Source organism: Camponotus floridanus, unplaced genomic scaffold (assembly GCF_003227725.1).
Source record: "Camponotus floridanus strain SB8 unplaced genomic scaffold, Cflo_v7.5 scaffold2, whole genome shotgun sequence".
NCBI classification, from domain to species: Eukaryota; Metazoa; Arthropoda; class Insecta; order Hymenoptera; family Formicidae; genus Camponotus; species Camponotus floridanus.
This window is the reverse complement of record NW_020229325.1, coordinates 6780896-6795080: the sequence shown is the minus strand read 5'-3', so window position 1 is coordinate 6795080 and position 14185 is coordinate 6780896.

Here is a 14185-nt window from a genome sequence, read left to right as displayed (position 1 = left end):
GAGATGTCACGAATATCATCAGCCACATCCACACCTGACTGCCTTTCCGGCGGATATGCGACCGAGATATAAAGGTCTGAAGTAGGATTAATAGCCAGGCAAATTCGCGCGGCGCTAATAACTGAGAAACCGTCACGAATTGAAAAAGTTTTCCGGCGGAAAGGGGTGAAAAGGGGTGTAGGCGGAAAGGCTCGCGTGTAACGTCACGATAAATCGTACGAAGACGTTGATGGCCGACAGGTAGCTTGGATATTGCGTCTGCCCTGCACGGTACAAGCACACTCGCCGATCTACAGGGTGGATCGCAAGTTTGCTAGATAGATATCGGAAACGTACGGGGATCATTTACGCGGCTTTTCAACTCGCCGATTAAAAAATGCATCAACCACCTCTCCTATCCTGGAAGTAATCTCGAGAATTAACATCTCGTTTGACGATATCTTTTGCGATAGCCGTACAATTTTTGCGACACGCATATATATTCAATGATACTTAATCATCGCGAAAAATACGCTCTCGCAATTGCCTTTTACATTTCAACGTTTGAATTCATAGCGATCGATTTTTTAAGACGCGTTCCGTATTTTAATCGTCACTGGCACACCCTGTATACCGACACAAACGTGCTACACGGAAATTATATTACGAGGACGAATGCGAATCTAGGTTATACGCTATATTGTTGTTACTTGACACACAATTATTATCGTATAACACATCATAAATATAACAGAATACTGTAAAGAAGAGAAAGAGAAAAAAAGAGACCGAGAGAGAAGAGAAGGTTCTTTTAAAAAAGAAACACATCTCCCTTCGAAGAAAAATTCAAATTATTTTCATCCTCAAATTTAATATCCAGAAATTTATCGATTATAAGAGATGTAGATATTTTTCTTTTATTATATATTCGCAACGCATTGAATATAATAATTCAATCCATCTTGGAGAGAGGAGCAAGAAACGTATCAAAAACCTTGAAAAATAAACTCTAAAGAAACAGATGGAGCGAGATTTCTGTTTCTACTCGCAAAATCACAATTGTTGACAGTATTTAAATTACCATTTTCAAATCGCAATAATAATCGAAAACTCACCGGCGAAGAACACGGAGGGAGAAACTTCTTGACAAACTGAGGCGACTGATTCTCCGAGAATTGACCCCATCCATCGGTCTTCAGCTCAAAGGTTTCCTACAACAGAAGGAAAACGAAAATCTTGACGTGCAATATATATACATATATATTGTATATGTGTGTGTGTGTGTGTGTGTGTGTGTGTGTGTGTGTGGGGATGTGTATGTGCAATAACACACTCGATATCACAGTTACCTCCTGTTACCTCGCGAAAGAAAAGTAAAACGCGACGTAGGACGACGGTGAAGCTCGTCGTTGACGACTACGTTGCCTTAGTTTTATCGTACAACCAGTAGCGCTTATATATCGCGGTAATGCCTCGCCCGGTAAATGAAAAAGTTATTATTTTCCATTCTGTCCCCTCCTCTTCGAGTTCTCCGACCCGTTCAAAGTTCCCTCGGAGGAAGAGAAATAACGCTATACGTGTGCACGCGCAAGAGAACCGTATAAAGCATCCACCGCGTGGATATATAAGGCTTGTAAACTCGGTAAATATATATATGATACGCGATTTATACCGAGTTTACCAAAATCATTTGCGAAACCGACCGTAAATCCGAAACTTGACGGAGAGAGAGAGAAAGAGAGGGCGAGATCGTCGATATCCGCGAAAATGTAAGCTTAAAATAAATAGAGATCGCGCAAAAGTCCCGTTTTATTAAATTAAACAAAGCGATGAATTTAACGTCGTGTACACATTTCTCGTAAAATTTGAAAACTTGATCGCGCGCTTACGAGAACGCGATTGTCGCGAAACGCACAGACGTCGCGCTCTTGTAATAAAAAGAGCCGTCCCGCCACCAACTTGTTTCTCTTTAAAGTTTAAAGAGCGAAGGTAAAAGCACGTGTGGCAGAGTCTCCGCGTCGCTCGATTTCGGTGTCTTTATCGTCGTGCGCAGTCAGTGTGGCTTGACAGGCCTGAGCCCCCTATGATTGATATCTACCTCGTCCTCTTCTGTTCGCTACCCCCGTTATAGTCACCCCTGTTCTCTCTCATCTCTTCATCTCACTCGCGTATCACCCTTTTCGATTATATCGCGCGCGTCCCGTCCCTATCCGCTCGCATATATATGTACGATCTTGCCTCTGCGCTTGTTCGGGATGGATCGATCGATACGACTATTATGAAAATTGAAAATAAAGGCACTTTTGCTTCCACTTATACGTAGAGACGCTCGACCGCAGACTCTGACCTCTTATTATGGGATAACTGTACCTCGATAAACCGACGAGATTTATCGCAGAGTGATGCTACAAAAAATTGTCGACGATGAGACAGTATTTGACGATAGAAATGTATCTCCCTCGTCCCGAAGAAAGCAGCCAAATATTTTTTAGTCAAATGTATTTTTAAATTATATATTACGTATACCGTTCACATATTTTATATTTATTTTTCGCGTATACAGTGAAAATCCTGGAAATGGCGACGGAATTTGTAAAGAATTAAAATTAAAATAAAATATTATTTTTTTAGCTCGTTATTTTTTACAGGTTTCATTCGCATTATATTATAAATAAATAATATATATATAAATAAATAATATTAAAACGATGCGCTGCGAGAAATATCCAATGAATCGTGTACACAATGGACTTTGAGAAAAATGCATATTGTCATGTGTTCCGGCAAGTCAATATTTATATGTCATTTATTTTTCTCTCTCTCTACCTTTGCGTACCCATTCGTTACAATTCAAACTTGCAACTTCGGTTACGGCTCATTTCTCGTAAACTCTCAATTCTCGTCGAGCACGAGAAGAAACTCAAATATAAGGAAAAGTCAATGAAATACAATGGGATTCTTCTTTAGCGAGGAAAAGAATGGAGAATATAAATATATATCCACGATCGTGTGTTTCAGACAGTCAATATTATTGAATAAAATTGTTGATCTGAATCCGATATCGATTAAAATTTTAACAGATTCTAGTAAAACTTGTATTTTATTTTTCGCTGATAAAATCGTGATATTAACACGGAAGTTAAATCTTTTTTTACATCGTTCCAAACGGAAATCCCGGAAATCCACGGAAATGTTAAATGTGTGCAATATTTCCTTTGCTTCCGCGGTATCCGCTCCATTTCCCAAAGCTTTCCGAGAGCAATTTTGTCGCAATCATCGATCGTTACAATTTCTAACGATAACATTTTTGCAAAAGTCGCATTAATTAAGCTCGCGCGAGCTCGTTTGTGCAGACTGACGTGCACTTTCTTGCTCTCGTAGAGCATTATTTAAGAGAAAGCGCACGTTAATGCGTCTGCTGGTGACACGAGCATTATTAGGGGTGGAGGCGTAAAAAAAAAAGAAAGAAGGACGCGCGCGAGCGGCGGGGACAAAAATGTCGTGTTTCTAAACGCTTTACGTAAAGCGACAAGTACGCCTGTCGGTTACGCTCTCTCTTTCCCTTTCTCTAGCTATCTATCTCTCTCTCTCTCTCTGCCATGTGTCAGTGCGCAATGACAGGTTTAATTACCGGACCTGCGTATTGCACATTTATGCACGCATAAATTTCTGAGCGCGCTTCAATCTATTCGATTTTGCGCGATCGAAACATGCGTTTGGTTTTCAATCACGCCGAAATAGCTTTGTTCGCTTGCGAGACGCGCATTCAATTATATATAAAGTCATCTTGTCCATGTATGAAGGTAAAATGACAAAATTGACGCATCCCTGGAAAATTTAAATTTAAAAAATCAAATTTTTACATATAAATTTCTCGGTTTCTGCGGATGATTGGTAAGACTTTGGTAAGTTGGACAAAAAATAGACCGTTACTTTGTCATGACAAAAAGATCATCTTGTCCCCCTTTTTTCGCGTGTAATTATCAGCAGTTAAGAATGTTTTGTACAATCCCAGTAAAAAGTAGCTGAAAATCAACATTGACGAATATATCCACATTTTTTTATGTCTTTTGAGTATGAACAATTGCGTAGAATATTACAATTTGATTTTAGCTACAGTGCAGAGATGTATTTTTTAATATTTATTGCGTTTTTATTGAAATATTCCGAATTTTCTTAATCGAAATGATTAACTTTTGGCAGAGAATTTCGCCTTGTGTCAGATATATGGCTAATTTCATTGAATTATGACTTTGTACTATATTCTCATGGAATATAGAACAAAGATAAAATAATGTTTCAAAGCATTCGTAATGCAGTCTTGACCGCTGCCTATATTTAACATTACTTTTTAACCAGTTAGTACTTGTATAATATTATTTGACCAAATATTTCCTCTGTATCTAACCTACACTTTTGCAAAATTTAAACAAATTCTGAATATTATTTCCATGTGTTTTTATCATTCGAATCAACGTGGTTATAAGAACACATGTTAATTCGGTGCAAATTAAAATCCTTATAATTTATGAACGCTCTAGTGAATCGATTTAAAAATTGTACTGAAGATTCTAAACATATGTAAGGACATTCTGTAAAATTTTCATTAAATTCTCAATATTTTGAAGATGGGTACATCCCTAAATAGCGATCGAATGTGCGTATGAAGTCTACGAAAGGATTACGCGTCCGGGATATAAATCAACTGTGTTCGCGAAACAAAAGAAGTTGTCCGTCAAAGCGCGCATCAAAGGAAGATTTACGAGTACCCTCTCCTCTTGCACCGACGAGTGACGGAATTTGGAAAATGCGTTTAATCCAGACGTCGACGCCGAGGGCGACGACAACACCCCGGCATCGCGTCGACTTCACGCTCGGTAGTGCACATTCCGAAAGAGGAATTGAAATTGCAAGGCGATCGGCACAAGGGAGATCGACCGCTCTCGCGGGTCAATTGTATTAATTAAATCTCTTTTGCGCGACCGTGCATTGCGACTCAACAGGCAGAACGTGTTCGCCGAGGAGGGAGGCAGCCGGCGCGATGGACGAAGAATTCAACTCGGCCAATTCGGATTCTCTCGCGTGACGATCTAATCGATCACGCCGCAAAGCGCCGACAAAGCCGTGAATTTCTGAACCGCGCGCCAAATTAAATTAAGTTGAACGATATGCTTGCCGGCCTCTTTTCAAGCGGTTCGATGGCTCGCGAATAATTCCAACTGTCGATATTAACCTCTCGGCGGTGTAGCTCCGGATATCCAAAATATTATATATACCTTGATTGACAGAAATAATCGACAGAAATAATCTTTTACGTATCATAAACACGAGTTCGATAACGTAGGGCCACGGGTTGACGTGGCGCAAACACTCGAACCACCTGCGCACTTTAGTAGCGATATCTATTGTATTAAGGATACATTTTAGGGGAAGTAAATTGTGTAAATTCGCCTCTCGTGTTGCATGTGGAAAGAAACGTCGCGTAAAAAACAGCGATGACAGAGTTTCTTTACTCTGCCTCCCCCCTCCCCCCCTCTCTCTTGTATACAGGGTGTTTCTTAAGTGGTGGGCAAAATTTCAGAAATGGATTCCTCATGTTTGGAAAAGAAAAAAAAAGTTAATCAACAGGATAGGTTCGGAAATGATTAATTTTTGAGTTATTAAGATTTTTGTAATACAAAATTTTGTCTCGTTTCTCGTCTTAGAAGTCCTTTTATAGGCATCAACAATGTTTTTCAAGTTCGGCGGCCTGAAAAATAATATTAAAAAAATAACAACTCAAAAACTAATCATTTCCGGACCCATGTTGATTAACTTTTTCTTCTTCTCTAAGCATCCATTCCTGAAATTTTACCTACCACTTATGAAACACCCTGTATAGGTACGACATTATAAAATATAAAATATCCATCAGTCTGCGCGACAGGTCGCACCGCGCCACCGTAAACGTTAAGCATAACGCTATGCCGGCGTTAAAGAGGCCGCAAAGCCGCCTCGGCGAAAGACCGAGGGGGTTCGCCTTTAGTGCCACTGTTAAGGAACGCCGGTTTTAACGCCGACTTTCTTCGCTACTCTTCGCCACTTCCTTCGCCCACGTAATCTGAGCTTCTCTTCGGATTTCCTGCCGGGAAATGCAGGATATTAGGCTATGAAAAAAGAATCCAAGCTCTACTTTGGCAATTAGCAAGCTCGCGTAGACTCGGCAAACGCGAGATGATCGGTCTTTACGTTACTCGGGGACAATCTCTTGGAAACTAGCCTAAACGCGCGCGTGGAAACGTGTGTTTTTTTTCGATTTAAAGGTTCCTTAGAGTTATACGAGCAAAGCGAAGAGTGCCTATTAAAGAAAGAGTAAAAAGAGAGAGAGAGAAAAGGCGAGCGGCTTCGTAGGATGACGAGGGTGGTTGGCAAAACTACCATCGTAAGGATTTTCAAGCACGAGGGAATTAAATGCACCGCCGTGGTTTACGACGAAGGTTAGTATAGTGGATGGGGAGGGTCCATTCGATGTATAACGTGGAAGCTGCTTCGAGTTTCCTGTTATCGCGACAATGTATGCGCGCTTTCGCGCTTTGGCCACTATCGATTTAATCCCTTCGCGAAGGGTCTTGGACAGAACTGTCGTCGATACAGCGTTATGACACGAGTCAAAGACCTGTCGAGATAATTCTCGAGCGGCGACGCATCAACATTTGCCCTGGTTAATCCTCTTTGGAGCACTGCGGTAAGCCCTGCATAAAGTGGAAGCGGACGACGAAAATTTTCAAAATTTCAAATCATCAAACAATTTTACTCAAGAAATATTCAACGCGGACGTTTAAGGATGTTTTGCACCTGTTTCCAAAATATTGACAATTTAATGAAAATTGTACAGAATGTCCTTACATACACAGAAAAAAAGGACATTTTTGTTTTGAAAATATATTTAGTTTTAACATGGAAATCTTGAAATGAAATTACATCGCATTAATTAAAGAAAAATATAATTGCTTGAATAATTGCTTACTTGAATGAAGCCATTTTATAAAGTTCAATCAAGAAAAATATATTCTTATGATTTAAGATTTAATTTTCTCGAATGGAAAAGAAACAATGTTGGATAAAAATTAACATTATTAAATCAAAGATTATAATTTTCTTAAAGTAGAATTAAACAATTATATATTCTTGAGGTGACAATTACAATATTAAAATAAGACGAAACAATGAACGCGTTAGTTTAAGTATACAAGTTTTGATTTGACACTTATTTTTTTCTGTGTATGTTTAAAATCTTCAGTACAATTTTTAAATCGATTCACTAAAGCGTTCACAAGTTATAAGGATTGCACCAAATTAACATGTGTTATGGGAAATGTATAACCACGTCGATCCAAATGACAAAAACACATGGAAATAATATTGAGAATTTGTTTAAAATTTGCAAAAGTTTAGCTACAGAGGAAACATTTGGTCAAATAATATTATACGAGTACTAACTGGTTAAAAAAATATTAAATATAATTGAATGAAGTTAGCCATGTATCTGTCACAAGGCGAAATTCTCTGCCAAAAGTTAATCATTTCAATTAACAAAATTCGGAATATTTCAGTAAAAACGCAATAAATATTAAAAAATACATCTCTGCACCGTAGATCAAATTGTAATATTCCACACAATTTCTCATACTCAAAATACACCAAAAGTGGATATTCATCAATATTGATTTTCAGCTACATTTTGCTGGGATTGTACATACAAAACATCCTTAATTACATTAGAAATTGGAGGATTTCAGTTGGATTCGAGGGGGAATCCAGCGAGTCAAATGAAAAGTCTTACATAAAAGTATCATCGTGCATTATAACGTTAAGTAAAATACGATATTTGACTTTTCAAAATAGGGATTCCCTTCTCTTACTTTTTCTCTCTCTCGTATCTGTTGAGAAAACACGAAATAATCGCTTTCTCAAAGAGATTGGTCGCGTCGCACAGGAATCGAATCGAATCATGCGCCTCTTTCGGCGCTTCATAAAGTCCCCGTAGCTTCGACAAGAGAGGGGGTGAGAGAACCGCCCGTCTCCTCCCGCGGAATCTTCGTGACGGAATTCTTCCCCCTCACCCCTCTCTAACTCGCCGCGCCGGAAAATCCCCGGGGCGAGACAGGGGGGGGGGAGACGGGGGAGAGGAGAGGGTGGGAAAATAAGTTGAACATATAATTTGAAAAGCCGCGGGAATACAAGCAACCGCCGCGCAACTTTATACCCGGCAGCGGAGGAAGAAGGCAAAGCAGCCAGCGGGGAAGACGCGACTGACGGAGCCGGAGAGATGAAAGGGATTGCGCTGCTCCTTGGCGTCGACGTAAGAAGCGAGCGCGGAGATAAGGAAAAAAAGGGCGCGGAGAAAGAGTCGAGGGGGGGGGGGGCAAGGGTTAAGTTAATTCGCGCGTCCCCGTGAGCGGCCGAAGACGGTCTCGCCTCGGTTTGTCGGTGTTTCCTGCGTTTGACTGGGAGGGAAAAAAGGGGGAGAGGGAGAAAGAGAGGAGTACCCTTAATTAAAATTACTCATTATTCTCGATGGGACGAGCAAAGCCACCAGTCGAAATTTTCATCGTATCGAGGGAGACTTTATTTTTCTAGAAATGTTCGGATGAAACAATGAGGGGGAGGGGGGAGGGGGTAAATTTTATACATCTAGATTTGTCGGTCTCTCTTCTTTTTCTCATTGATCTCGCTATTATTTGTATGTTCGCTAAGAGCGACGCGACGAACAAAGCGGAAACCGAGGGCGAAGCGAACGAGGTAAATCCCGCGGAAGCGGGGGACGCCGCGCGTTAATTACTCTTACACCGAAATTTCCCAGTCGAGATTTTTCTGAAATTTACGGAAGCGACGCTTTTCCACGGGGAAGCGGCCGCGATGAACGGGTATCGTTAAAACTTTCTACTCCGCGCGCGAGGTGCATCGTCGGGACAAAACGGCGTCGCTTATTCCGAGGTTAAAACGGCGCCAGATAGCGCAGAGTTTATCCTTCTAATCGTGGCTTTCCTTCGGTGGACTGTGAATCTCTCGCGCCGTCGCTTCCTCAGCGGAGAGTATACGCGGATGTCGCGTAAATAAACGGGGTATTTCCGTGCTTTGCGTTTTAATATCGCGACACATAAAATACACATACGTATTAATTGTGAAACGTAAACTCTCGAAAAGCAACGGATGCGAGTGATATTTTATTTAGAAAAAAAAAATTCCTCTTTTACGGCTTTAAAGTCATATTACGTAATATACTTGTTTCGAACGTTTTAATTACGTTTGTTGCTGAACGCATCGTCATTTTCAAATAACAAGCGTACGATGTGATTCAGCGGATAACGTATCGCGTGAAAAATTGCGGATGAAGATCGCTCGGGAGTTTGCGGGGGAGAAGGAACGCGTCGCACGACACCGTGGACTTTTTGAAAAGGGACGGAGGAGGAAAAATGTCGTCGCGTATAGAGCACGCAACGTGACGAGCGCGCGTTCTTTACGTGCATGTGCGGCACCCGAGCCAACTGGCAACGGACAATGATGATTCGCTGCAGGCCGTTTCTGGAGATGCGACGGAATTCGAGCCCGCCGCCGGCTCGCCTAATTCTAAATTTAATAAACACATACCTGTCCGCGGCAACGAGTGGTGGTGCTTGCGAGCGTACATGTTTGAGCTTGTAGAGGATTCGCCATATAACGGAGAAACCCCTTCCACCGACCGTTAAATAACAAGACCCAGCAGTGCCGAGAGTCGTGAACTATATGAAATATGTACGCGGAGAAAGAGAGAGAGAGAGAGAGAGAGAGAGAGAGAGAGAGAGAGAGAGAGGGAGAGGGAGAGAAATTGCTTCATCGCTCGTAATGGTTGTCCGTTACGACGGATTGTACATATATACGGCATCTATAAAGACATTAAATTGATCGAATTGAAAATAAATAAAGACGAGAAAAATAAGTCCGATGTATGTGTAATCTAAAGACGATTAATAAAAATTTGATAAATTTTAGGCACGATTCCAATCGACCTTAAATCTTCTATTTGCGAATAATTGAGAATTTTTAAGAGTTGACTTTTTTAATTGAAATTAGATTTCCTTTCACATTTTTTCCGCGGTAGAAATAAAAAATATTATTTTATATAATAATATTATTATTAAATATTAAATATTATATATAATATTATTCCGCCACATCCGTCTAGAAATGAATAAAGCAAGTGAATAATCGAGTTATTGGTGAAATGTAAATATAAATGTGAACGCAAAGGGGAAACACGCGAGTGCAATCGAAGTCTCGAAAGAAGCACAGTCCCCTTTTTCACCCTCGGGTCACAAGCATCCCCTCCCGCGAGACGAAGCTACGTCGATCCCTTACACGTGCGAGGGACGGGAAGATCGAAAGCCAAGTAAATCTGTTCCAATTCCCTTAGTTCCTCATCTCGACAGGATCTTGGTAGCCACATTCACGCTTGTCCTTTACTTATTTCGTACTTTCCACTCATTCCCTTGTAGATGGTTTCTTATTTATTTCTCCAAGTCCGCCTCCATCATACTGATTTATCCCTAACGTAACATTATCGCGTAATAATACGAGTTAAAATTTTACTCCCATTTTCAACCTCGATATTTTCACGTTTCGTAAATTTTAGACTTTGATAAGTTGAATTTTGTATCGATATTAATTTATATACGTCAACTTACAGTTTTAATCGAGATATCATCCGAGATGTCATGTGACTCGGAATTAAAGTTTCAAAAACGATAAAAAAACGCTGGTTATTTTATAATCAGACTCTCAGCGCAACTTCCTCGATTACGTCTTATTTTGTGTAAAATAATAAAAGTAAGGAGGAATAACTCACCGGCGACACGCCGAATTGAATCTTCCTCTCGAAAGTGTTCGTTCAATTAGACACTCGATTTATTAATCGCCCGGTAAGTCTTTTATCTCGGCGCTTTTCTTTCCCTGGCAGACAGGAAATCTTTCTCCTCGCACCATCTTTTTTCGCCAGCCAGGATTCCTGCCGATCATTTTCCTGCCGCTCGAGATTATCAGTAATTACGAAACTTTCCGAGGGAAACGAATCGTCACGAGTTTACCAAGTCGATTATTAATCGCCATCCTCTCTGAATGCCCGAGAGGTGCCGATTTATCGAGTATCTTATTACTCTCACGAACGGCCAAGAAGAGGCGTTAATGCCGGAGATCGAAATTAATCCGATAATTTGTATCATCTATACTATAAATGTCGAGACACATATTCCTTAATCGTGATCGGACACTTTTGTAATATTTCTTTTGTATAATAACAAGGTCTCAAATATACAATTTATATAGAAATCTTGTCCATTTTCATGTCATTTTATATTATATTAAATCTGTATAACTTTATTTATGCATTAGTATAAACGATTCTTTGTTCATTACATCAAAAACTTTATCGTACTAGTTAAATATCGTCATGAATTTAATTTTTATGTGCACATTAAGGATGTTTTGTATGTATAATCCTAGCAAAAAGTAGCTGAAAATCATCAATATTGACGAATATCCACTTTTGGTATATTTTGAATATGAGAAATTGTGTGGAATATTTTTTAATATTTATAGCGTTTTTACTGAAATATTCCCAATTTTGTTAATCGAAATGATTAACTTTTGGTAGAGAATTTCGCCTTGTGTCAGATACATGGCTAATTTCATTGAATTATATTTAATATCTTTTTAACCAGTTAGTACTTGTATAATATTATTTGACCAAATATTTCCTCTGTATCTAAACTTTTGCAAATTTTAAACAATTTCTGAATATTATTTCCATGTGTTTTTGTCATTTAAATCGACGTGGTTATACGTTTCCCATAAGAACACATGTTAATTCGGTGCAAATTAAAATCCTTATAACTTGTGAACGCTTTAGTGAATCGATTTAAAAATTGTACCGAAGATTCTAAACATATGTGAGGACATTCTGTACAATTTTCATTAAATTTTCAATATTTTGAAAATAGGTACAAAACATCCTTAATATCTCAATTATCATCATTGATAAAATGTTAAAGATATATAATTATGACTTGAGAAAATCGTATTTTAAAAATAAATATGTATATGATAACATATATTATTTAAAATAAGTTGTAACAATTGTCCCACTTAATTCAATCAATATAAATATAACTAGCAATGTGCGCAATTATATCAAAAAATATTATCATCGCGAGCTATTTGCAATTTCAAGATAAAGCTCAAATACCTAGTCTGGTCAACGATTCGTTGGATTCGAAAGATACGTACGTTACCTGATGCGAAGGCGTCAAAAGCGCAAGAACGCGGAATGCGATGGACAGCGTTGACGGGATGTGTACTTTCTGAGAATCGGCTCGCAAATCGCCTTTCAGCCCGAGAGGATTTTCGGCGATAAGAAAGTTCCAAGCAGGACACATGTACAGCCGTCGCTATAACCGCGTATGGTCGTTCGATGCGCCAATGGAGCACCGAAGCTGGGTGCACACCAGAGCAATGCCCAAAAAGCGTAAAATCCGAAAATCCATAAAATCCAAACCATTTCGCCGTTGCCTTTCTTCATCCCTTCCATCCCTCTTTCCCTCCCTCCCTCCCCCCCTCTCTCGTCTCTGTCTCTTTCTTTGGTCGATGCGGCATCTAACCCCTAACTTCCTCCGCCCACAAATATCCTACCCACCTTGACGCTCGAAATCCAATGCGTTTAACACGCTCTAGCTTCCTGAACATTTGCGCGAAATCTCTGTTAAGCTAGGAGCAAGCTAGGGCTCACCGACACGACGTCGTTCCGAGTCCGTTTCATTCACACCAAGTTTCTCACTTGGCCGCAAATCACGAGTCAGAAATGGTTCTTGCAGTAGGGCTTATTTTTCCGAGAAATCAAGTTAAATTGTTAAACTTTTGTTAAAGGTAAAGCGAATATAAAAAAATTGACACTCTTGTTGCTACCGTTACAATTATGTACGCAAACTTTAGAGGAAGATATTTCACCGACCTGTGTTTTGTTTCACCGAGAGAAAGCGAGTGTTGTACGCCAGGTATCGGTGAGCGCACTTTTCAAATCATCGCAAGTAGCGCGAGATAAACGGCATATCCGATGGAAACTCATTTCTGAGCTCTGCTGCGATGCCGCGCCAGGTATATTAAACCAACATGTACAGTTTCGCGTAAAAAAACGTAAAAAGAAGAAACGCCCGCTTCTGATACCCTAGTCTAGATTTTCTCCTCATCCTTGCAGAAATTTACCGCTTTACCGTCTAGATATTCGCGTATCCCCGTGTCCCCTTTTTAGAGCCAAGTCCATTACACCGCACTCGGCGGCGATCAATACGCGAGTCGTTAAATCCGGAATTCGCAGAGCCAGGTAACCTCCGCGCCGGAAACTCATCACACCTCGATGGAGAGGGAGCCAACGATGGAGAAAGAACGGGATCGACGCGGGGAATGCGACAGAGAGGACGAGAGAATGTCTGTCACTCGCCAAGTACCGCGCGCGCTTAACCGCATCTCCAAAATTCGCTTCAGCGAAATCGCGAGACAAGATCGTCCACCTTGTTGGTCGCATATAATTGCCCGATTACTTTGTCGCGATTTCTTCACCGAATAAAATGAGTTAAGAGAAAAAAGAAAAATATGTGAAGGAGCCGCAAAACTTGCAATTTACAAATGAATAATCAACATCCTAATTTTACATAAACACTCAATGATTGCACTGGAAATCGAGAGATATATTTTATTATATTTATTTAAAAAAAAAATCAGATCGAGATGAAACGAGAAATAAAATGAGACAGAGAGAGAGAGAGAGGGGGGGGGGAAGAATAGTAGCAAGGGTTGGTAACCGGTCGACACTTTGGAGGTTTCGAGCGAACCTAATTAATTCCTGGGAAGCATACCGGTAATATTGTTCGATAACGCAGTCAATCCTTCGGTTGCAGACCAGAGTCCTATAACTAGAGCACCGACGAGAATGATCCTACAAAGCCAGAAGCTGGTATTGGCTTGCCTTTGCGCTTTAACTACTCGGATGCCCTAATGGTCGCCGCAAAGTAATCCCGGATAATTAATTCCGAGTTATGATATAACGCAGACCGTTAATACGGCGGGTGTGTTTCAATCAACAGTCGACAAGTCTCACGGCTTTGTATCGGAGATGCAGTAAATCTCTATGCGATCCATT